The 25,845-nt window shown below is 48.8% G+C and overlaps 1 protein-coding gene and 1 pseudogene across 5 annotated transcripts in view; one reads left to right on the top strand and one right to left on the bottom strand.

Annotated features, from left to right (window-relative positions):
• The window catches only part of LOC137433915 (multiple myeloma tumor-associated protein 2 homolog), a 76,475-nt gene that overhangs the window by 10,387 nt on the left and 40,243 nt on the right, over positions 1 to 25,845 (top strand). The gene's annotated exons all lie outside the window — the stretch shown is intronic.
• On the bottom strand, positions 5,186 to 14,581 carry LOC144894116 (general transcription factor II-I repeat domain-containing protein 2 pseudogene; annotated as a pseudogene).

The following is a 25,845-nucleotide window of genomic DNA, read 5'->3' as shown; positions in this document are numbered from 1 at the left end:
ACAGCTCGTGAACTGCAATAGCTCCTCAGGAGCCGTGGGGTCCAGTGTTGGAACTGGCTCATCCAGTGTTGGCTTTGATCACCCACCCCGCTGCCCAGAGTGTGTCACCTGGAGTGAGGAGTGGCTGATCATGAGCCAGGGAGGAGGAAAGCTCAGCGAGGGGGAGAAACATGATCGCGTTCGTTCCTATCTGTTTCCTGTTCGTAAATGGAATAATCTTTACTTCAGTTCCTCTCAGGATCTTAGCTTTGTCGAGTGCCTTCAACTTCACCCGGGGGAAAGCTGCTGTTGTCTGTGGATCTGGCAAAGGTGGTGCCGGAGAGGTGACTTCGATCCAACCCATTGAGTGAAAGGGAGTGTTTCCGTGAATAGAGACAATGTTTAAATCTATATTGTCTCCAACAAACTGAGTGACTGCATTGTTTGTTTCCCCAACCTCCATAAAGACCACCTGATCATTACTTGACAATTCACTTTCACTGGCTGGCACTTTGGCTGTCATCACTGATTGATCCTCAAGCGCAGCATCAACCGCAACCTCATCATTGATCTGTTCATCGGTTTCCTCCACAATGGTGTCAAGAGTGCCAGAAGTATCTGGAACATCATCTCCACTCCTACTATTAAGGAAGCAGTATTTGTAGTTTTGTGTCTCCGTGTAAGACTCAGTGTATCCCAGCCGGTGGAACTTGTTGAGCATCCATTTTGACCCAAATCTATGATCAAGTTGTATGGCAAGCCCCATTTGGTGTGGCAATACTCCAGACCGAGGTCGACAGGCCTTAATAAAATTCTGCCCCCAAACGGCAACTCTTTCGTCTGTCTTGACAATCGGTCTCAAGAACATCTGAAGGCTTGCAGGAACAAGTGTCAGCTGACTATCGATGTCAGTCATACAGTGTGTGGTGGGGTATGACTTTGGACCTAAATCAATCAAGGCAATATCATTGGATATGAACTTGAGTGCCGTCTTTATGATCTGAGTCTTCTCATCTCCATGGTCAAGATTAGCATGATGCCCTTGCAGAATATTGTCGGTGCCATCTTTGAGACAGAGTACATCTGCCCTTCTTTCCTGTGTTGTGAAATACAAGGTGTCTTCGTATTTCTCTAGAAGTTTTATCTTTAGCCAATGCTTTGAATAAGAAAGGCTCTTCTCTGGTGACTGATCAAACTCCTGCAGCTTTTCATGGACTTGGTCCATGTTCATTACCCCATGCTCTAATTCTGAGTCTAACCATTCGCAGAATTCAATAAAAACTGCCTCTCGCTCCTCATCAATACTCCTCTGTCCTCTCTTCCTTTTTCCTTCCTCATCAGTCTTGGACAAACTGTCACCTCTCGCAAACATAAGTTTGCATCGCAAATGGTACAGTGTTTCTTCTGCTACCAAGTCGTTGATCCCTTCCAGGCGTCCAGTGACTTCAGTGCCCCAGTCATCCCCGCGACTCTGTGCTGTCTTCAGCAAGCTTGCCTTCAGTGTATCTGCAGTCAAATTATCTGGCACTCTGTATTTCTTTCTAGCTTGTGCTGGATTATTTTTGTAGAGCTGGGCTGGTTGGTTGCAAAGAATGCATACATCCTTATACAGGAGGTCAACTGACTGTGATCTTCTAGAACTGCAGCCAGTTGATGAACTGAACTCACAAGTAGTGCGTCTTCTCTTCAACTTTGATGACTCTTTCTCTGCCTTTGATGCTTGAGCTGACTTCTTGGTGGTTGCAACAAAGTTGTTGTACAGATCATTTTTACACTTCTGGTGGTACCTCAGTTTTCCTTCCTTTTGAGCCTCCTTCATACGTTCCACAACAGTAACATTTTCGACAGTTTCTGCTTGTTTCAATAAAGTTGAGTATCCCTTTGGAGTTGCCTGTATGAGCCTTTCAGCTGGTGTATCCGAGCGTGCACAGATGAAGCAATTGAGCACAGGTGGAGTAACGTCTTCATCCATATTGCTAGACTCCATGTCCTGCAAAGTAGAAAATGAGATATATTTAGAAATTATTTTTCCACAAAGGAGTGTCTGTGGTGAAATATAAATGTTAACAATCAACTCAGAATCATGAAAAACCCTTATTTGACCCCTCATAAGTTACTTAAGGGCCGATTAAAAAAAATAAAAATTCTCGAAAATAATTTTTCGGTACCCGAATTCAACAGCTTTTTTTCTGGGTTTCCCACGGGAGTTGACCTTCAACATTTTAACACATGTTATTACACACCTTTACAAACATATTGGTGAAGAAATTTTTCGGTAACAATTTAGTTAACAGATTTTCATGTTTCCCTTACTATAGTATAATTTTTAAAGTGATTCTTCACCATTGAGAGATAGGACCAAAAACGATATATATATAGCAGGATGTTTCAAAAAGTTTTGGACGAAACTTGGTGGACCGGTTTGGGTGTTACAAGGATGATTCGATTCTATTTTGGTAAAGATCTGAATATGGATTCGGACACGAGAATTATTTAATTTTTAAGTGATTCTTCACCATTGAGAGATAAGGTGAAAAGTGATATATATATAACAGGATATTGATAAAAGTTGTGGACGAGTTATGACTAACTTGGTGGACGAGTTGCTTCGGTGACGAGAACAAGCCGATTAGATTTTGGTTCAGGTCCGAATCCAGATCCGGCATATCAGTGGGATACAAAACATAAACTGTTCAGCCTGGCATGCGCTCTACCGAGTGCCGTTCTCGTTTTTGAATGTAAAGGGATGTAGGGATGTTACTCCAAAAAGTATGTTTACAAGGTGGGTATGGTCATAAGAAATGATCATCTGAAACCATCCCTACATCTTTCTTTGCATAATGGTTCTCCCTAGAAAAGACAAAGTTATATCGTACACACACACACACCCGGAAAACGGGGTGAATAGGGACAGCCATAAAAATCCTATTTATTCCTATTTAACCCATATATGGGGTTAATAGGGACTATAAGTTGCTTTTTTTTTTTAAACAAGAGAACACTTTCAACCCAAATATCAACAAATCAGTATGGTTATCAATTTTCAGCGAAAAAAGGTTTCCGAACTTTTTTTCAGTTTGTGTCCCTATTCACCTTGCTGTCCCTATTCACCCCATTTCACGGGAATTGAACTTTTCTCTTGGAGCAACACAGTGTAAATCTGTCCCCTTGTCCTGTTCATTCATTAGTGAAATGTTTCGCAGAACAATACACGCATGGTGATGTCATCGGACTCGGCCCATAATAATGATCTTCAACAATATTATCCGATACTTCATCCGGATTCATTACAGCTGCTCTTGTATATGTTTGCTGAGCACACATTACCTTCCAATGTCTTTGTTGATCAGCATCCCGTTCAAGTCTGGGTTAACGTTCATTGGCGGTCTCGTTCTGTTCCCTCATTATTTTATTCATTTTGGACATACCATTTACAAACGCGAGTGGTGACCCGTAAACGATGCTCCGCCCCTCTCCCCAAGTGCAGAGTACCTAATTGCAACTTTTTATTGTGAATCAAACATTCTGACTTTATAAAGAATGCAGCTCCAATGGAAAAGTCCCTGGGAAAAAAGTCTTATGGGCGGTGTATAAGAACATTATATTACACCTTTTTGTCCCACGAAAACCAAAGTAACTCTTCTTGTTACAGCATACAAAATGACATTTTTTAAATTAATGATTTCAAATAAACTTCTTTAAAGTGTACCTGCACATAGCTTATAAAATAAGAACGAAAAAATATCTCTTGGCAATTTCCAGTCTGTGTTTATTTATGTATTTTACAGATGTGAATTACATGTCCAGGCACACGTGAAATGGAGTTTCTTTATTAATTCTGGATGTGAACACGATTCAGCCTTGAAAACTCGTGGAAAAAAAAAAAACCGATGGAATGAATGGAAGTTTAAACAGGATTACCTTTACTTCCGTATAATAATGATGCATGATGATGATAACTTATAAAATATGAACGAAGAAATATCTGTAGGCAATTTCCCGTCTGTGGCGATACGTTAACGAAGCTCCGCCCCTCTCCCCACATTGTTGACTTTTTATTGTGACTACGTCTAAATGAAACATTTCTTTGTGACGATGGAAAAGTCCGCCGCTAATTTTTAATATATCTCGGCATTTTCCCGTCTGTGTTATTTGGGCAGTGTTTGATATATTGTGCCGCAAATTTCTAAAATGTCTCAGCAATTTTCCATGTGTTGCGTGAATTTTCTCAATTATTGCTGAAACTGAGTCTAAAACGATCGATAAAAATGAAATCAGATGGTGAATTAGAGTCGAGATAAAGCCGTGAGAGAGTCTCAATTAACTTTATGTTACAGGCCTTTGAAAATGCATTTTGTTCTATAAACGGTAACTTTCATCGAATTTTATTCCCGTTTTTTGCAACGGAGTCTAAAACCATGTTGGCGACTGTGAAAAATGAAATGAGATATAGAATTAGAGTTCAAATAAAACTGTGAGAGAGAGCAAGACACCGTGGGCCTAACAAAAGAGGCCTCAAAGCTATGCGAGTAAACAAAATGGTGGTGATTTGTTTTTGAAGCCCCTCCCAGACCGGGTGTAGCCACTCCCCCGGACAGACATATCACAGACAGACAGAATCGCCTCCGGAGAATATGTTATACTAGTGGGGTCACCTGTGGGAATCCCACGGGCATGGACGTGTGTGACTTTTGGACATCTTCATTTAGATCAGGGGTGGGGAACCTTTTTCCTGTCAAGGGCCATTTCGATTTTTAGAACATCCTTCGAGGGCCATGCTAAATTATTGAATACATATATCGGACTCGCCTAATGCGATGGCTGGAACTGTTTCTCTTTGGCGAGGCGTTTGAACGTTTGAACGTTTGAACTTTGGCCTGGTGTCAGGTGGTAGTGCTGATGATGCTACTCGCAGCTGGTTTTGCAGATTTGGGTCAGTCAGTCTTGAGCGGAACCGAGTCTTTGCAAGAGTCAGTTTTGAAAAGAACTGCTCACAGCTGTAGGTCGTCCCAAACAGTGATGCAAACTTCAGTGCATGTCTCCTCAGAATGGGAAAATCCTCAGCACGTACATACAGTTTGTAGAACTCGAGCAAAGGGAGGTTGTTGTACCTAGCTTTGAGCTCGTCATTGCTTTGCAGCTCAATGATTTCGTGTTGTAGGTTGTCAGGCACATCAGCTGGTTCCACATTAAACGGCGTGGCAAATATGTTCAGTTCCCTTTGTTTACTTTTCATGTCCTGGAACCTCTCTCCAAATGCCTGGAGGAGTTTTGCACACTCAGCAGCATATTCAGATGTCACAGCAGGCTTTTGTTCTTGCAGAGTGGGAAAGTGGATAGTGTTTCCCCTTTCCAGTTGCACTTGCCACAGCTTTACTCCTCAGTCACATTTGCTCTACGGCTAGGATACGGCGGCCGTACCCCCCCTAAATTGACAGAAACGTGCGGCGGCCGCAGAGTTTCTGAGGTGGCCTCAGGGTGGCCCTAGGGCGTATGGCTATCTTTTACAGGCCGTAGGGGTCGCCGTGGAATTATAGCGCGGAGTTATAACTTTTTTCATTTCTAGGTCGGCCGTAGCAATTCGACAAGTCGTAGCCATGACAACTGTAAGTGCTGTTATACATATGAAAAAGAACTGGTATATATACCCACTCGTTACCGTCCGTCTGGCCGCACGTTCGCCTTAGGGCCCCCCTGCGGTCGCCTTGCGGGCACCTTGAGGCTACCTTGCGTCTGCCTTGAAAATTCTATGGCCGCCGCAGGGACGCCCTAAGGTCACCGTGCGACATCAAATCAAAGACCGTATGGCACCCCCATGTTTTCGGTCTCCACAATTTCTAAATACCCCGTGCGGCTACCCGAAAAATAAAAACATATGTGACTGCTACATTGTGTGACCGTGGAAATACTGCGGCCGCCCTATAATTGCTAGTGGCCGTAGATTTTTTAGACCCTACGGCCGCCGAGCCAAATGTGACTGAAGCATTAGTTTAGCTTCAAATGATTTCACATGTGATTGCAGAGGGCTGAGAAGCTGGTTGGGACCTTGGAGCTTGACGTTCAGCTCTGACAGGTACTTGGTAATGTCCACCATGAAGCCCAAATCACACAGCCACTTGCTATCACTGAGTTCCATGACAGGTTTCCCCTTCATCTCCATGAACTGTTTCACTTCTTCTCTCAGTGAGTAAAACCATGTGAGCATATTTCCGCGACTCAGCCACCGCACCTCACAGTGGTAAACCAGATCTCCGTACTCTGACTCTAGTTCACTCAGTAGCTCCTTGAACTGGCGGCTGTTCAGCCCTCTGCTTTTGATGACGTTTATGGTGGAAACGATAGTTGTCATCACATTGTTGAGCTTCAGGGACTGTGCACACAGATTCTCTTGGTGTATGATACAGTGGCATACAACTAACTCACTTGGATCGAGACTGAGACGACTCATTTCTTTTTTGAACAATGCAGTCAATCCCTTGTTGCGAATATGGAATTTGGCCTCCATATCCGCTTGTAAATATTCCCCTATTTTCTCCAATACTCCCCAACTTTCCCCGATCCCCCATTCCCTAGTCCCATTGCATGTAAATAACAATCAGTAGAGCCGACCTTCCCCTTATTCCCCCATTAAATGTCGTGCCCAGGTCCACCGCACCACACGTAGACAACTTTCGGACATCTTCCTAGTTATTCTTAATCTATGTCAGTTAAGGCCTCGTTTCCATTAATTATGACTCTTCGTTGCACCAGAATGTGATTATATGGCATCAGTAGTGAGTTTAGGACCTTTCCCATACCTCCTTCCATCTTCTTCCCCAACAATTACAACAACAACAGAGGAGATGGCGGCGGAGCGGGGGAGGATGCGTCCTCACACCGGCTCGATTAGCTCCAGACCATGCGCTCCACGGGGTTACCACGAAGGGGCTCCTTGTCAGCTCCTCGTCAAGGGCGGAGCCTGGTAAACCCCCCGCACGCACCCAATGAGAAGCAACGTGCCGATTCCACGAGGCGGAGCTAACGAGCCGAGGGCGTGTCACTCCCCGCCGGATATACGCGGCCACGCGCCGGATGTGACGAGAGATGCGCACCGAGCTTGGAGAAGGAAAGCCACCTGCGAGCGCTGAGTCAGATGCGCCCCCAGCTTGAGCAGACAAGACGCCATCCGAGCGCTGCGACCTCCCCGCATCTCTGGACCGGACCGAGTCGATTCTGACCTTTGAGCCCAGGTGCACCTGGAGCCATCGCTACCCGCCTGTCCTTTCCATCAACCCCCGTGTGAGTCAGCCTTGTCCCGTTTACCTGTCGTCTGTCCGGGGTTAATATAAGAGTGTGTCTAAGTGCTTGTCTTTCTATGCTGTCCCTCTTGTAGTTGTAATCTAACCTTCCGCCTTAATATAACCTCCTCCGGAGGTCTTGAGAACTGAACCCCTGGTGTCGTATTGTGTTATTGTAACCCAGCCGGGTGTCTTCTTTTTCTTATTGAGCCAGCATAGCGCGACTAGTCAACGTTCGGGCACAATCGGGTAACTTGTGCAGACGTGGTCATACCAATAAACCGCTCGGTAAATAACATCCAAGCCACGTCTGTAACAATTGGTTGTCAGGAGTTGGATTCGAACCTGGGACTAAATTTATTTAGCCCAAATTTTGGACACCAATTGTGTTAGTACGGTAACAATTGGTGTCGAGGAGTGAGATTCGGACCCGGGACTAAATTAGTTAGGCCCAAATTTTGGGAGGGAAAATCGGTTCGGAGCGCGTACTGCGCTCGACAAAATCGAGCCGGAGCGCGGTCCCGCGGTTACTGCGCTCGCCGAAATTATAACGAAAAAAAAAAAAAATTTGGATTTGTTTTACGAAACTCGAATTTTGCAAGTCGCGCTATGGCGGATCAAGACGGCTGGGGTCCGGTAGCGGAGAGTGAAGCAGGGTCGGTCCAGGACCAAATTGAGGGACATGAGGGACATGAGGAGAGCGAAACAGCGAGGGTAGCAGGCACGCAAAATGGCGCCTCGCAAGAGCGCGCGGTAGCCGAGCCCGCTGTATCAACGGGCTTTAACATGCAGCCGATTGACATACAGGCCCTCATTGCGCAGCTACAGGCAGCTGTACAGATGAGTATGGGGAGCCAAATTGAGCGATTGGGTGAGCGATTGGAGGGCCAAATGGGGGTAATGGGGAACCGGATGGATGCTCAGAGTGAGCAATTGGGAGTAATGAGGGACGAAGCGAGGGGTACTGGTGAGGGGTTAGACAAGAAATTTGGGAAGTTAGACAATAATTTTGAGGGGTTAGACAACGGGATAAAAGAAGTGAAAAATGGGTTAACGGGGGTAGAAAACAGAATGGCCGCTCAAGAGAATCAAATAGAGGGAGTGAAAAATGGGTTAGAGGGGTTAGAAAACAGTATGGAAGGCAAATTGAGGGACATGAGGGACCAAGCGGAAAGGGAAGTTAAACAAATGGAGCAGCAGATAGAGGGGGTCAGAATGGGGGTAGAAACCAAACTGGATGCTCACAGGGAGGAAATGGAGCAGATGAGGGTGGCATCTGGGCAGGAGATGCAAGTGATGGGAGAGGAGATCAGAAGAGGAGTGAGTGAGGAGGTCGGAGGAGTGCGCGAGGAGGTGAGGCACTGTGAGGAGCACATGGAAAAGGAGGTGAGAAAGGGGACTGTAAAGTTACAAGGGGGCATAGAGGACCTGACGCAGGAGGTGGAGCAGCTGACGGTGGGACAGACGGAGTTAGTGGAGCAGGTTCAAAGGAACACTGCGGTATTAGGAGGTTTAAAGGCGACACAGAAAGAACTAAAAGATGACTTGGTAGCGACGAAGAGGGAATGTCAGATGGTACGTGAGGGACTGACAACGAGGTTGGACGAGGTGATAGAGGTAATGGAGACGAAGGACCGGCAGGTGAGGACGCACATGGAAACGGTCAAGGTAGCCTTGGAGGACGAGCTTGAGGAGACGTACCGGGGAATAAAAGAGGTGAGGCACAAATTAGAAGAAGTGGAAGAAGGGGTGAGCGAAATTAAGAAGCGACGGAGAGGGGATAACAAAGAGATAAAAGAGGAGATAAAAGAATTGGTCCAAAGTCTGTGTTTGGATCGTGATGTGCTCGTTAACCGGATGAGGGATTCGCAGGTGATGGAGGAGAAGCGAAGAGGAAGAGGACCCGGTGTAAGTGGTGACCAATATGGTCGTGCGTATGATGCGCCAGGGGATTTAAAAAGCTTGGGGATTGGTTTGGATCCGGGTGTTCGTGAAAGGCCGTTGGTGAGGTGTGTGACAGGTCTGGTGTGCGAAAGAGGAGGTGTGCGAGAAAGTCCGACTCTGGGGTGTGTGAGGAAAAAGTGTGTACCAAGGAGTGAGTGTGCTGGCGAGAGTGAGTCGGTCGTAGCGTGTGTGCGAGGGAGCACATGGAAGCGCGGTGTGGTGAGTGTTGCAGAGGGTGTGACGGGAGAGTGTGCGCAGGAGTGTGCGCGAGAAAGGTGTGTGACGGACAGGTGCATGAGGAAAGAGTGCGCTGCCAGAAGTAAGGAAGAGTGTCCACCTGTGGTGAGTGTTACAGAGGGTGTAACGGGAGAGTGTGCGCGAGAAAGGTGTGTGACGGACAGGTGCATGGGGAAAGAGTGTGCTGTCAAGAGTAAGGGTGAGTGCGCTGTCAGGAATGGAGGTGAAAGTAGTGAGAGTGACATGGAGCGTGAGTTAGTTGTGACAGGTGAGCGAGGATGTACACCTGGGATGGAAGGATGCACACCTGGAATGGTAGAGCGTGAGTGGGAATGCACGCTGGAGTTGGTGGTGAGGCACGTGGTTGGGTGTGCGAATGAGGGCACACCTGTGATTGTCACAGAGGAGGTGACCGAGGAGGGGGTGCGAAGAGGTGTTTTGGTGAGGTGTGCGACCAACGAATGTGTGCCAAGGTGTTCGGTGGTCAGGTGTGTGACCAAGGCTGTGAGTGGGATGGGTGCACCTGGGTGTGTAAGGAAAGGTACGAGGAGCATGGGCACGGCTGGATGTGTGAGCAAGGAACGGGCTGCGGGGTGTAAGCGTCCAGGTGAAGCATCGACGTTAGACGGGATAGAGTTTAGAACGACTTATAGCCGAATCGGGCCCTCGGTGCGTGCTGGGCCTCGCTTTGAACGGCCGTGTCCAGGCTCCACTAGGCGGAGCTGGCAGCCCGATAGGAAGGGTCGTTATGGCGACCACGTTTTGTTGAGACGTGCCGGCAGGTCGAGATCGGGACATTGGATGGCTCCACGCCGAGGTGATGCGTGGGATCTCGGCCCGAGTAAGCCCCCGTCCCTGCACCGAGTGCCGGACGCATCCAGCCGCTGGCACAAAACAACCATCATCCATTGCTTGGCTTTACGAAGCCGGGCTTTGGACAGGGATTGGCGCACCGAGAGGTAGTAGTGAGTAGACTGGGTGATGAGGTTAGTGTTTTGGACCCAAAAATTAGAGAAAAACAAAATTTGATGATTGGCAAGGGATTGGCAGTAGTGATTGGCAGATGATGGGTAGTGATTGGCAAATTTTTGATTTATTGAAATTTGATGTGCAAAATTGGTAGTGAGAGACCCCCGATGGGGTGGGATGGCATCCCTGCCACCTTTCCCATAAGGGGGGCAAAGGAGCAATAGATTATGGGGTGTATGGCAGTGAAAACTAGCCCGGGTGGGTTAGGATATTGTGTGTAGGGATCTAGCGAAGATGACAGTAGGTAACGTTAAGGTTTCGTTAGTGACTGATACCTGTAGTGGGGACGCAGGTAGATTAGGGTGGATGATAATGACGTGGGAGCGCAATAGTTTAAAGGGGCGACTGGGAAGCGCAAGTTTCAGAAGGGAGTAGTTAGCTGAGATGATGCCGTGTGTGTGAAGGTTGAACAGGTGTGATTGCACAGGTGTGCAACTGGACAGGTGTGTGGAGCAGTGTATGAGTAGTGAGTGTGTGGATCAGCGCGAATGCGCTTGGGGAGAGAAGGGTGCAGGTGGCACCAGGTGTGAGAGCACAGGTGTGCAGGTACAGGTGTGTGGAGAGAGTTGGAGTAAGTGGTACGGAGTGGTGTGCATGGTGCGAAGGTGTGGATGGGGGAAGAGTGGACCCCTTTCACGAGTACCCGGGGCGGGTAGTGTAAGTGTTAGGTAGAGGGTACAGGTAAATTGTGGTTGGATATTGGCATTTGTGGTGCGGTTGCAGAATGGTGTTGTGAATGGGTGCATTAGTGTTGTGGAAATGGCTGGGCGTGTAGCCTGTTAGTGTGTGTAGTTGGTTGGGCACTCCACCACTGTGAGGATGTCGGCCAGGTGAGGCCGCAGGTGGGCTCTGGGAGCCGGTAGAGTTGTGGATGGGGCCCGAGGATCCGGAGGACGGACCCGGGTAGCCCAGTGCCAGAGAGGGCACCGAGTGGGGAGAGTGCCAGAGGGCCTTCCCCAGGTAGTTAGGTTAGGGTAAGGAGCAGGTAAGCTCGGAGGCAACTGCAGTGGTGGAGGTGTGCAGGTGGGTAGACCCACTGGGAGAGGTACACGCCACAGCCCAGAAGTTGTGCGAGGGCACCGGGAGATGAATCGGGGGAGTGAGACCCCAAATTGAAAAGCACCACAGTTTGGCCAATGGGAATTGGTTTTTAGAACCCATAGTGTAAGAGGGCCAATGGTTTGGCCGGAGAAAGACCCCGGGTAGTGTAAAGTTGTTAAAGTCATTTAGGAGATAGTTAGGATTGATGAACCTGTCGCACCATACGCAGCCACTTACCTGTGGTGATGATGATGACTCCACACCTGTGTTTTCTTTGTTTTGTTGCAGGAGATGAATCGCTGTGTGGATTTGTGAGACGCATCACGACGTGGATGAGACATTGGGGTGATTCCATCTCTCCCTCCCTAGGAGGGACTGATGATGAATTGGTAATGGCAAATTATGATGTTGAGTTGGAGATGGCAAATTTTGATGAGAGTTGAAAATGGCAAATTTGATTGGTTAGGAGGGAGAGAAGACGAATTTGGTTTATGGGAGGAACGGGGAAGACAGTAGGGATGTTTGTTGATTTGTAAAGTAGATGTTTATGGGTAGTGTTGTGTTTTGTGGATACAGTAAGGGGTAAGGGAGGGGCCATGTAGGTTACCTGGTGGGGGGGGGGGGGCGTACGATAGGAACGTACCTGTCTCACCTGGTTCCCATGTGCCCCCAGTGTGCATCACCTTACATTGCGTGCACTTTTGCGCCCTTACCACCTTACTCACTTGTCTGCTTCTTTTGTCTCCCACCTCCGAGGATCTGGCTTTGGGGTAGAGAGAGAGGAGAGAGAGGTGCTGGCTGCGCAGTTGTGGGCCTGCACTTTCGCTGTTTGCTGCCGGGATCGATACACCATATGGACCGCAATGTTTGTGGCCACCCACAATGGACCGCAGTTCGTTTGCGGCCAAGCACCACCCGGGGATGGACCTATGGGTCAACGTGGCACCTATGCCATACAGGTGAACCACTAATAGTTAACACCACCAAGTGCACCACAAGAAGAGCAAGAGACACCTGCAGGGTTAGGGGTTGTCGAATTTATTTTTATTCCAATGAACAATGGTGACTGCACCGATTGGTGGTGGGGTGGTGCTGTTGATGCTCGGGAAGGGTGCTCTGCACGTTATTAAAGGCCGTCGGCCACAGAGCACTCGTGGGTTGGTGTATCGATGTTGGCAAGCGCGCTCTCTCTATGCATAACATCTGCATGTGTTCCTCCAAAAACCGGTCCTGGATCGTAGTGTAAATAGCAGCGTAGTCTTGTAAATAATGCTCCCTACCGGCTGTATGTTTAGTTTGAGAATTCTTTCCGGATTCGGTTATCCTGTGGGTGTGTTTCTGTGAGGAGAAGGGTGCAACGTCGCAGGGGGACATATTTACTCATTTGTGAATATCTGTAAAACTGTCGCACTCAGGGTAGAGTTAATAGTAGAGGGAACTACATTGCGTGCCACACTAAAGTAGGTAAAAATTTATCGGGTCGGGACGCCCCGAGGGTAGAGAAGGGTGCAATGTTGCGAATATGGAATTTGGCCTCCATATCCGCTTGTAAATATTCCCCTATTTTCTCCAATACTCCCCAACTTTCCCCGATCCCCCATTCCCTAGTCCCATTGCATGTAAATAACAATCAGTAGAGCCGACCTTCCCCTTATTCCCCCATTAAATGTCGTGCCCAGGTCCACCGCACCACACGTAGACAACTTTCGGACATCTTCCTAGTTATTCTTAATCTATGTCAGTTAAGGCCTCGTTTCCATTAATTATGACTCTTCGTTGCACCAGAATGTGATTATATGGCATCAGTAGTGAGTTTAGGACCTTTCCCATACCTCCTTCCATCTTCTTCCCCAACAATTACAACAACAACAGAGGAGATGGCGGCGGAGCGGGGGAGGATGCGTCCTCACACCGGCTCGATTAGCTCCAGACCATGCGCTCCACGGGGTTACCACGAAGGGGCTCCTTGTCAGCTCCTCGTCAAGGGCGGAGCCTGGTAAACCCCCCGCACGCACCCAATGAGAAGCAACGTGCCGATTCCACGAGGCGGAGCTAACGAGCCGAGGGCGTGTCACTCCCCGCCGGATATACGCGGCCACGCGCCGGATGTGACGAGAGATGCGCACCGAGCTTGGAGAAGGAAAGCCACCTGCGAGCGCTGAGTCAGATGCGCCCCCAGCTTGAGCAGACAAGACGCCATCCGAGCGCTGCGACCTCCCCGCATCTCTGGACCGGACCGAGTCGATTCTGACCTTTGAGCCCAGGTGCACCTGGAGCCATCGCTACCCGCCTGTCCTTTCCATCAACCCCCGTGTGAGTCAGCCTTGTCCCGTTTACCTGTCGTCTGTCCGGGGTTAATATAAGAGTGTGTCTAAGTGCTTGTCTTTCTATGCTGTCCCTCTTGTAGTTGTAATCTAACCTTCCGCCTTAATATAACCTCCTCCGGAGGTCTTGAGAACTGAACCCCTGGTGTCGTATTGTGTTATTGTAACCCAGCCGGGTGTCTTCTTTTTCTTATTGAGCCAGCATAGCGCGACTAGTCAACGTTCGGGCACAATCGGGTAACTTGTGCAGACGTGGTCATACCAATAAACCGCTCGGTAAATAACATCCAAGCCACGTCTGTAACACCCTTTTGCGTGCCAACCATGGCTGGGGCTCCATCCGTGGCCAGGCCACTTAACTTGTCAAACTGCAGTTCGAATTTGTTCATAGCCAAAACAACTTGCTCAAACAAATCCTCACCTTTGGTGGTGCCATGCATGGCTTGCAAAGACAGCAACTCCTCCCTCGTATCAAACTGAGCTGTAATCCCCCGCACAAAAATGGCCAGTTGGGCGGTGTTTGTTATGTCCGTTGTCTCATCGCAGGCCAGAGAGAAAAAGTGGAAATCTCTTGCGGTGTCCTTCAGTGTTTTCTCAATATCTTGTGCCATGTCAGTAATCCGATCTGAGACAGTTCTTCGAGACAAACTGACACTTTGGAACAATTTTACTTTGTCCGGTGCGAGCAGCTCCGCAGCGGCAACAAGGCACTCCTTCACAAATTCTCCTTCTGAATGCGGCATCAGCTTCTTAGCGATTAGCTCACTCACCACAAAACTAGCATGCGTAGTGTTGTCTCGGTCAGATTGTGGTCTTATGAAGACTGCTTGTTGAGCACCAAAACTCCGCCGAAGAACGTTAACTTTATCCAAGCGCATTTGTCCTTTCAACTCGTCCAGTTTAGCATGTTTCGAGCTGTAATGACGCTCGAGGTTGGCCTTTTTCATCACCGAGAGCGCTTCCCGACAAACTAGGCATACTGGCTTGCCTTTTACTTCCACAAAGAAATAATCGTTTGCCTATTTCTCTTGGAAAGCGCGACATTCCGCATCTACCTTTCTTTTCTTGTTAGTCGCCATGTTTGCATATACTGAATGAAATGATGACATGAGATCACGCGATCACTTGACTGTCCGGAAGGTCGCATATCGCAGTTACGACTGTCCGGAACTCACTTGACTGTACGGAAGGTCGCATATCGCAGTTTTTTTTTTTTTTTTTTTTTTTTTTTTTTTGTATACAAGATCGAGGCTCGTGAAAGAGCGAACATTAATCACACAGAAAGACAAACCGACACATAAAACATATAACATCGGGAGCGGTAGACAAGATGGGGAGAGAGGGGGAAGGACACAAACACAACATTTGAGAGCAGGGACCGAGAGACATGGAGACATCGAGAGATCTGAGAGAGGGCGAGGGCTTTGGGGGGGGGGGGGGCATGGGAAGGGGGTGGTGGGAGAGGTATAGAACATATGGACACTGCCAGGACTTCCAGGAAAGAAGTTGGAATTTCAAACAAGGTGGATCTGGGGTGAATTAGCGGGGGTAGAAAAGATCAAGGTTTTGGATGGGGGAAGATAAGAGATGGTGGTGAACAGCTGTTTTAAAGACCTGGAGGGAGGAGTGGGATTGAAGGGAGTGAGGGAGTTTGTTCCAGAGGCGGGAGAAAAGAGGAATGAAAGAGTGAAGGTGAGCAGAGAGCCGAGATTTCGGCAGTTTAACCATCAGAGGGTTGCTGGCAGATCTTGTGCGACCTGTAGGAATATTTGGGGGACAGAGCACAGAGAGAGCTGGGGGTGCAAGGCCGGAGAGGAGTCGGTAGAAGACAGAAAGACCACCTACCTGCCTGCGGTGAGTGAGTGAAAGGCCCTCAGAGATAGCTTCATCGCGGGAGATTCCAATAATTCTGAAAGCTTTGGTTTCAACAGCGTGAAGCCGAGCTAGGTGTGAGGCAGGAGCACCGGCCCATAGGGGAGACCAGTATTCCATTGAGCTGCGGATGAAAGCCTTGTATGTGGTGAGGAGCTCAGGTGTGCCGAGGAAGGACTTCGCACGACGGAGGATGCCCAGTCGGCGACTGGCTTTGGAGGCCAGCTTGGAAATGTGGTTTTCCCAAGAAAGATCATGGCAGATAGTGAGACCCAAAATCTTGAGCGACAGAACTTATTGGAGAGGATTGTTGAGAAAGTAGATGGGAGGGTTGTCCAGTCGATCTTTTCGGAGAGACATAGTAAGAGTGTGAGATTTGTCAGGATTGAAAGACATGTTCCACTTGTTTGACCAGTCTGTGATTTTGTCCAGGTCTTCAGAGAGTGAGGAGGCAGCAGACTGCCGATCTGAGGGAAGAGGAATGGAGCCGCAGAGAGTGGAGTCATCAGCAAAGAGATAGAGAGGATTTTCGAGAGAGTCAGAGAGATCATTGATGAAGACCAGAAAAAGCACGGGGCCCAGAACACTGCCTTGGGGAACTCCAGCCTGAACAGGAAGAGGAGATGAGAGAAACCCATTCAGGGCCACACGTTGACGACGACTAGAGAGGAAGTCCGCCAGCCATGCGTGGAGATTTCCATGGATACCAAAGGAGGAGAGTTTGGTGAGCAGAGCGGGGTGCCAGACCGTGTCGAAGGCACGTGATATGTCGAGGGAGACAGCTCTAATTTCCTGTTTGGCATTGAGGACCTCCATCCATTGTTGAGACAGCAGAAGCAGCATGTCCAGAGTAGAGTGACCTGGTCTGAAACCAAATTGATGATCAGAGATCAAGCCATTGGAGAAGAGGAAAGATTTCATATCCGAAGCAATGATGGATTCCATGACTTTGCTGATAATTGGGAGAAGGCTGATTGGTCTGTAGTTGCTAGGATCTGTTTTTGCACCTTTTTTGTGCAAAGCGGTGATGTTGGCTGATTTCCAAGCAGATGGCAGTTGACCTTGAGCAAAAGAGAGGGTGAAGAGAACAGAGAGAGGGTGAGATAGAGCAGCAGAGCAGGATTTTAGGACCCGTGGGCTGATGCCGTCGGGTCCAGTTGCAGAATCAGAGTCGAGGGTTGACAGAAACTTTTCCACCTTGTCAGGAGGAAAGGACACGGAGTCCAGGAGCAGCAGGGTACGACTGGGTATGGTGGGTACAGAGAGGGATTGGTTTGGGACACAAGATTTAGAGGCAAACACAGAGTTGAGGCATTCAGCTTTTTCACGTGCGGAGTCAGCTGTGTAGCCGTTTGAGGTAAGGGAGGGGATGGAGGGGGAACAAACACCAGAAACGGATTTGACCAGACGCCACCAGGATTTGGAAGAGGGAGACAGATAAGAGAGTTCGGTCTTGAGAACGGAGAGATATTATTTCCTGGCTCTCCTGAGGGTGGACACACACTTGTTTCGGGCTTTGTGAAAGGAAATGAGATTTCCTTCCATTGGATTTGCTTTCCAGGAGACGAAGGCAAGTTGTTTCTGGGCAACAGCCTCACCACAAGATTCCGTGTACCATGGACGGGAGGAAGGGTATGACAACTGAAGACGAGATGGGATAAATCTGTGCATGAGAGAGAGCAATTTACTTTGGAAGAATTCCCAGGATGAGTTGATGTCAGAGGTGGTAGAGATGGGAGACCAGTCCAGATGATTGATGGCTGCTTGAAGACCGTGCCAGTTGGCCTGAGTGAAATGCCAGACTCGTCGACGCTGAGCAGGCTCCCTGAGGATGGTCAGAGAGATGTCCACTTTAACAAGGACATGATCAGATGATCCGATCGGAGCAGAAGAAGAGCAGCAGACATTTTCAGGGAAGTTAGTCATAACCAAGTCCAGAAGAGAAGATGTTCCGTTGACTGAGATCCGGGTCGGGAAATTGACAGATTGTGTCAGTCCCAGTGAGTCGCAGAAGTCCTTTGCTGAAGAGCCATGGCTGGTGAGAGAGGTACCCACACCCAGCCAACTGGCATGGTGACAATTGAAATCACCACATATGAGGAAGAGAGAGTTGGGATGAGTAGATAGAAGTTGGTCCATATCATCAGACAGCGAGATGTAGATGGAGTCATCACTGTTTGGTGGACGGTACAACACACATATGAACAAGAGGTGGGAGCGAAGGGGAAGCCGTAGCCAGAGGTATTCCTGGGGGTGAGGTGGAGAGAGTGCAGTGCAGGGCGAGTGAGGAAGAGAGTTTTTGATAAGGATAGCAACCCCGCCTCCAGGACGAGGCTCAGGTCTATCATACCGGAGGAGGGAGTAGCCCGGGAGAGATACTATGGAATCAGAGACATCATAAAGGAGGAAAGTTTCTGTTAAGCAGATCACGTCTGGTTTGACAGAAGCAACCTGTATGGAGAGATCAGTTAAGTTTGAACGAAGGCCCCGGATGTTTGAGGTCCATACCGTTAATGAAGAGGAAGGGGGAGCATCAGATACAGAACAGGGGGGAGGAGGGGTAGGGTAAGATGTGGAAGAGGTGGAAGAGATAGGGAGAGCTGTTGAAGGTGTGTCAGAGATTTCAGAATAGCTCGGAGAAAGGGAAGGATGGGGCGGACAAAAGGTTTGATGGTGATTGGGTGAGCCATAATGAGGTGTTATTTGAGGAGGGGGAAGAGCGAGGCAGAAGGTTGGGGGAGATGGAGGTGAGAGTTTGAAGGGGGAAGAAGCGGGGAGGACGCTTTGAGGAGGGGGAGTGAGAGGGGGGAAATTGAGAAGCAATGAGGGTGGGGAGATTTGAAGGGGAGGGGTGAGGGGGGAGTTTGGGAGGGAAGGGACAAGGGGAGGGATTTGAAAGGGATGGGATATGGGGGAGATTTGGAGGGGAGGGGTGAGGCAGGAGTCTAGGAGGGGAGGGGCGAGGGGGCGTCTTGGCGGGGAGGGGTGAGGGGGTAGTTTAGGAGGGAGGGGGCAAGGGGGGAGATTTGAAAGGGATGGGTGATGGGGAAGATTTGGAGGGGAGGGGTGATGGGGAAGATTTGGAGGGGAGGGGTTATGGGGAAGATCTGGAGGGGAGGGGTGAGATTGGATTTTTGAAAGTGTACGATTTATGGGAAACGAACATTTATTGCAAAATGAGTTTCTTGTGACCTTCGAGTTAAAAATACGTTTAAGGACGCTGGATGGAGGATGGAGTGCAGGAGAGTTTAGGGAATGTAGAAAAAAGGCACTATAGGAGATGGATATTTTTTTTGGGATGAATTGATTTGGTGAGCAAGTCGAAAGCAGCCTTTTTAAGAAGAAGAAGAAAAAGGTGTTATAAAATATGACGGAATACATAACTTGAGGGGAAAGTGTAAACATTGAAGGTTAATGAGTGAAAACTATCTGGGGAAATGGGGGAGAAACACGTGGTCGAAGAACGAACGAACGAATAAGAATGAATAAACGAATGAGAACAGAGAAGGAAATGTTTTTTTTTTTTTTTTTTTTTTTTTTTTTTTTTTTTTTTGAGTTGAGATTTACACAAGGAAGTAGGCTATGGGTGAAAAGCCTGGGAATACAGAGAACGAAAGTTATTGGATCACAAACGACGGACCGCTGAGAGAAAAACAAAGCCTCAAAGTTGTACAGTGCACACTGTACAAGGCCTCAAGACACGACACGGCAAACAGACGATCAATTTATGAAAGATAAACACCGAGAAACAACCAAAGTTGCACACAATAACTTCACACACCGAAAGATAAATACAGTTTCGACAAAATACAATTGTGAACAGACTTAACTTCGAAAAACGTGGAGACCGTGTGGAGCTTTGAAAATCCCTCCCACCGTCCGATTAACAAAATCCCCACAGTTACGATTAATCGCAAATTAGTTTTAATTTGATGGCAATTATTCTGTTAGCACCAACATATTTTGCCAACGTCAAATAAATGAATAAGTTCTCAAATGTGCTGTCCGAGGCAGCGTCTGCTCGCCACGTTCGGCATTCGTTGACTGTTACAACACGTGAAAGCTCGCTCCTCTCTGATTGGTTGAATCGTTTTTGGCCATAACTTGGTTACCCTTTGTCCGATTAATTTAAAACCTTGAAAAGGAGAGATTACTGGAATTATAGATAGATGAATTGCCTCGCGGGCCGGATCAAACGGTCTCGCGGGCCGTATACGGCCTGGAGGCCGGAGGTTCCCCACCCCAGATTTAGATGCTGCACATTCAGTTTTACAAAATGGTTACTGGCAATTTATCAGATCCACAAATTATGTCATCTACACAATTAATTTACTTCTGATAACATGTGAATGCATGTGCGTGCACATGGGAAATACAGTTTGAAATGTGTAATTACATCTCGTGTAAAATGTGACTTCAAGAGCTCAAATCCTCTCCCTCCCCGCCCCCATCCCTCCCAAATCACGCACACTGCACCGGGGAGTGGATCACCCACACACACGGGGAAGTGGGTCACACACACACGGGGAGTGGGTCACACACATGGGGGAGTGGGTCACACACACACGGAGGAGTGGGTCACACACACACGGAGGAGTGGGTCACACACACACGGAGGAGTGGGTCACACACACACGGAGGAGTGGGTCACACACACACGGAGGAGTGGGTCACACACACACGGAGGAGTGGGTCACACACACACGGAGGAGTGGGTCACACACACACGGAGGAGTGGGTCACACACACACGGAGGAGTGGGTCACACACACACGGAGGAGTGGGTCACACACACATGGGGGAGTGGGTCACACACACATGGGGGAGTGGGTCACACACACGGGGGAGTGGGTCACACACACGGGGGAGTGGGTCACACACACTGGGGAGTGGGTCACACACACGGGGGAGTGGGTCACACACACACACGTGGGGAGTGGGTGTCACACGCACACACACACACGGGGGAGTGGGTGTCACACGCACACACACACACGGGGGAGTGGGTGTCACACGCACACACACACAGGGGAGTGGGTGTCACACGCACACACACACACGGGGGAGTGGGTGTCACACGCACACACACACGGGGGAGTGGGTGTCACACGCACACACACACGGGGGAGTGGGTGTCACATGCACACACACACACGGGGGAGTGGGTGTCACACGCACACACACACACGGGGGAGTGGGTGTCACACGCACACACACACACGGGCGAATGGGTCACACACACACACACAGGGGACTGGGTCACACACACACACACTGCAGAGTGACAGTCATTGCCTGGTTTCCTTTGCTTGAGTTGTAATCAAAATGTACCTTTGTTTCTTCAAAAAGTAATTTATGATCGAAGACGTGTTGATTCAGTCTTAAAATGAACATCATAGGCCTGTCAGAGGCCCATGGACCCCATAACCCTTCTTCATTTTTAAACTTGAATGTATCGAAAACTTTTCACTTTACATTACAAAGTAAAAATAGATTAAAACCAAACATTATTAATAAATATTGTATTCCATAGTTAGTTTACATTATTATGTACATTTTTGAAGTACTGTATTGTTTAATTCCATGGTTGGAAAAGAGTGGACTCACTTTAAACAAACTCTGTATATATACCCCAGGAATATGTAAATATATAATAAGACTCAGGTTTGATCTCAAACTTCAGTATTCAGTCGCTGTACTTTTACCAAGTAATAATATAAACTAGCCGAAACCCGTGGAACATCCATGGAAGGGAGGATGTGGTGTATGGATAGAGTGTACCATTATGGATGGCATAGGGGATTTGCTTGTCCGAGTAAGAGTTAGGAAGAAAGATGAGAATGAAGAGTGCGTATATGAACAACGATCGCCGACACCGGCACAAATGCATGCTCTGGATTGTCCACTTAGTGGACGGCTTGTTTTCGCCTTTGCCTGTCCAATCAGCGGACGGCTTGCTTCGCCTTCGCCCAGCAGACGCCAATACGATGACGTCGTAAGATGGCGTCGTATCGGCAGTTAATCGGATGCTTTTGGGCCCCCAACGTCGGCTAATTCAGATTTTTCGAGTATGGCTGTACGTGATAAACAAAGAGTGCGGTTCGTAGATCGTAAATCCTTTAGTGCCGTGGGCATCGGGTCACTGGGTGCAGCGTAAAAGGGATAACAAAGTCGAGTCCTTACGCTATTATTATATAGATAACGAAGTCCTGGGAACGTTATCTTCTCTCCTTCCCATGTCTCATTCCCATCTCTCATTCCTCCTCATTCCCGTCTCTCCCCATACCCACATCTCATCCAACCAGTCGACACATTCAAAACGGCTGTTGGAATACATTTCGCCGATTTTATCAACTTTAGCTGAAACCGAGACTTGAACTATACCAGCGACTGTGATGGTGAAATAGAGTCGAAATAAAGCCGTGAGGGAGCCTGAATGAACTTTATGTTACAGGCCTTTGAAAATGCATTTCGTTCCATAAACGTATTGTTACGGAAACGGAGTACGGCGCTCCCCTTAGCGCGGGGGGGGGGGGGGGGGGGGGGGTTAATCCCCCTTCTATTTGCACTGGCCGTCTCCGATCCTGAAGCTACCCCGCTCCCCTGTGGGGTGGGATTGCCCGAAGCGATTGGTCAAGGGATTCCCGTACACCTCCGGCAATCCCTCCACAAGGCAGGTGGGTGACTCCGCTCGAAACCACGGACAAGATGTTATTTTGCCGAGCGGTTTTAGCAGCCCGCGGTTCGGGCCATTAACAAAGACTAAACCCGATTCATATGCGTTGGCCAAAATCGTGCCACAGGAACTCAATGTGGAAACCTCTAAAACGAACGGATGTGAAGGAAAGAAGGCAAAGGTAGGAAGAACACAGGTATTTATTACTAATTATGTACAAAACCAAAGAAACTAAGGGAGAAGGAAAGAAACGAAAGTAATTTACAGAAGAAGAAGAAGACAGTGCAATTCTTAAAACAAGCTTAACTTATACCCCAGGACAACATAAAAGACGGACGACAATCAGACTTACACGGGGGTTGAAGGCAGGGACGAATGGCTGGAAGGGGAGGAAGGTTCAGGTGGGACTGCAGAACGGCCGGGCCGGGAGCGAGCAGCCGCCGGCTCTCCACCCTCGGGTCCACACCGCCGGGATGCTCGCAGCAACGCGTCGGAGCTTGTCGTGGCAAGGCTGGTTGGAACAGCGTCTCCCCTGAACTCGTACTCCCGCAGGTTGCGCGTCTCTCTTGACAGGACTCTCGATTCGGGCTCCTTCAACTCTCTCGTCCTTCACACCTCTCTTTGAGCAGTCCCTCTCAACCTCCTTTTATGAGGCGCGTGGCGATCAAACCGCCGGCCTTTTGGAAACGCCCATCGGTGAGCTCGCCTCGACCTTGATTGGTCGCGAGGGCTCACCGATCCCGCCCCTTGATGGGGGTTGATGATGGGGATGGGGATCCCGCCCCGCGTTGGCAAAGCCATGCCTTGTTCCTGGCGCTTGGCTGACTCCTCCCCCCCCCCCCCCCCCCCGATGACGATGGGCGGGCACGCCCTTCTTCCCCGAGTTAGAGCACATGGCATGGCGGCGAATGCAGTTGGCAATTGTGGTTGGCAATACAATTTCTTGGGCAATTAGAAAGGGATTCTACCTTATTTGATTCGGTGCAATGCAATGAACTAGAGGAAAAACAGAGCCTTATACTGACATAGAATAAAGAAATAACTATTGAGGGAAGCCTATGATTTGCTACGTGTATGCGATGGACAAGCTAAAGGGACGACCTTTGACCTTTACCAATCGATGGAGGTATTTACAAAGAATTACTATTTACAGAGGGTGATATTTACAATAATTACACCAAGTGCACGGTTTTCAAATCCGCAACACGGCACCCTTCTTCCTCCAGGCACGTCCCGGGCCTATAAAACTTTACTTAATGTGACACGCAGGTGTAATTTCCCTCTACAATTAATCTGACCCTGAGTGTGACAGTTTTAAAACACAAATAAGTATGTCCGGCTGTTGCATTGCACCCTGCCTAACAGATTCACGCCCACAGGATAACCGAATTGCGGAATTAATTCGCAAACTAAACATGAACGTTGGGGAGCATTATTTACAAGTGACGTTATGTAATTATTTACAAAACGCAACCCAGGACCTGTTGTTTTTCTTTTGGGGGGAACAAAAAAAAAAGAAAATCCTGTGGGAGGGGAGGAGACAGCATGCACTGCATCGATGCACCAGCACCAACAAACACCAAAGCACCAAAGCACAGTAAATATGTTAAAAAGTTCTCACTGGCGCCCCCGTCAGCCGGCCAATGTTCTGCCGCTGGTCTGGTCTTCCTTGGTCTTCTGGCTTGCTGCCTATTTGGAAATATAAAGCAAAAATGCACAAAACGTGTCCGTTTGTCTTTTTATTTACGGCCATCAGGGGCCGACTAGGGGTGGTTCACCTGTATGGCATAGGTGCCACGTTACCGAGGTCCGCAAGCAAGATCTCCCTTGGGCCATCGTGGCCGGTCCCAGCAGAGGGGCTAGGCCCCAACACATGGGGTCCATATGGTGGTGCTCGGCCACAACAACGTGGTCCATAAAGTGGTGCATCGATGCAGGCAGCTGGCAGCAAGGATCCGGGCACACAGACGCGGCCTCCCGCACGCTCCCCCCAGTGCCCAGAGAGCACGATCCTCGGTTGGGAGAAGGAAGACAAAGAAGCAGCGTTAGCGAGGGGTAAAGTCACAAGGGTACACATCAATAAAGGTAATGCAAGGTGAGGTGCGCCTGGAGACTGAGCGGAGAAAAGCCCGTCCCTATCGTACGTCACCCCACCGGTCACCTGTTCTCCCCTTGCCCCTTACCCCCGTATTTACAAAATCTACACACTTACCAATTCGTCACTAATGTCACGTCTTCCCCCTATCTCCCCTATACCAAATTCGTCACAATCCCACTAAGCCAATTTTGCCATCACCAATTCATCATCAATCCCTCTTAAGGAGGAAGAGATGGAACAACCAGCACAATGTCACACCCGCGTCATGATGCGTCTCACAATCCAAACATTTGAACAAAAAACAACAACAAACCATGGCACGGTGTGGAGTTCTGTCACCTCAGGTGAGTGGATGTAGATGGTGCGAGTAGATTTCAATCCTAACTACCTTCTAAATGACTTTAACACACTTTACACTACCCGGGGTCTTTCCCTGCCAATCCATTGGCCATCTTACACTCTATGCGGTTTTAAGAACCAAACTCCCATTGACCAAACTGTGGTGCTCATCAATATGGGGTCTCACTCCCCCGGTTCACCTCCCTGTGCCTTTGCACAATTTCAGGACTGGGTCGTGTGGCTCTCCCAGCAGGTCTACCCACCTGCACACCTCCACCACTGCAGTTGCCTCCGAGCTTACCTGCTCATTACCTAACCTATCTAACTGGGGAAGGCCCTCTCTGGCACTTACCCCTCCCGGTGCCCTCTCTGGCACAGGGCTACCCGGTCCATCCTCTGGATCCTCGGGCCCCACTGAACAACTCTACTGGCTCCCAGAGCCCACCTGCGGCCTCACCTGGCCAACATCCTCACAGTGGCGGAGTGCCCATTCAACTACACACACTAACAGGCCACACGCCCAGCCATTTCCACGTCACTAATGCGCCCATCCAAACACCATTCTTCCACACGCACCACAGATGCCAATATCCAACCACAATTTACCTATGCCCTCTACCTAACTCTTAAACTACCCTCCCCGGGTATTCGTGATGGGGTCCATCCCACCATACACTCCCTTCGCACCCACCACTCCACTCCACATTTTCCACCATACTCACTCCACACCATCCATTCCATACTCCATATATTCCAGACCTATTCCATACAACCATGCTCACCTGTATTTGCACACCTGTGCCATCACTCCTACACCTGGTGCTTCCTGCACCCTCCTTCCTCCCAGGCTTCTTCATTCACTCAATACAATGCACAATCACAATTATTCCTCATACGCTGCTCCATACACTTCCAACACAAACACACGGCACCATTCACGAGCATTGCCTCATTTGCTCAGCATGCTCACCGGCAAAGATTCTCACACACACGGCATCATCTGATCTACCTGGTGCCCTTCTAACTTGG

The sequence above is a fragment of the Myxine glutinosa genome, chromosome 10 (assembly GCF_964187855.1).
Source record: "Myxine glutinosa chromosome 10, kmMyxGlut1.1, whole genome shotgun sequence".
In the NCBI taxonomy this organism is placed as follows: domain Eukaryota; kingdom Metazoa; phylum Chordata; class Myxini; order Myxiniformes; family Myxinidae; genus Myxine; species Myxine glutinosa.
This window is presented reverse-complemented; position numbering and strand designations above follow the sequence as displayed.